Genomic DNA, 207 nt, shown 5'->3' with positions numbered 1-207 from the left:
GGTTTAGTTGCTGCTGTTCGTGTTGCTGTTGCTGCTGCTGCAGTTGCTGCTGCTGCTGCTGCTGCTGCTGCTGCTGCTGCTGAATCCCCGGGTGCTTGCTGTCCCCCCCTGATACGTTGTGCAGCAAATCAACCCTACTGCTGCTGCTGTTGCTGCTGCTGCTGCTGCTGCTGTTGCTGCTGCTGCTGCTGTTGCTGCTGCTGCTGC

The 207-nt window shown here is 59.4% G+C and overlaps 1 protein-coding gene across 1 annotated transcript in view; it reads left to right on the top strand.

The window, feature by feature from the left end:
• EMH_0015480 (uncharacterized protein) overlaps window positions 1–207 on the top strand; it is a gene marked incomplete at both ends in the record, with an annotated part of 6,877 nt that overhangs the window by 938 nt on the left and 5,732 nt on the right. The window lies entirely within an intron of this gene.

Source organism: Eimeria mitis, genomic scaffold (assembly GCF_000499745.2).
Source record: "Eimeria mitis Houghton genomic scaffold, Emh_scaff537, whole genome shotgun sequence".
NCBI lineage: Eukaryota > Apicomplexa > Conoidasida > Eucoccidiorida > Eimeriidae > Eimeria > Eimeria mitis.
The sequence above is the reverse complement of the archived record's forward strand: the minus strand, read 5'-3'. Positions and strand labels throughout refer to the sequence as shown.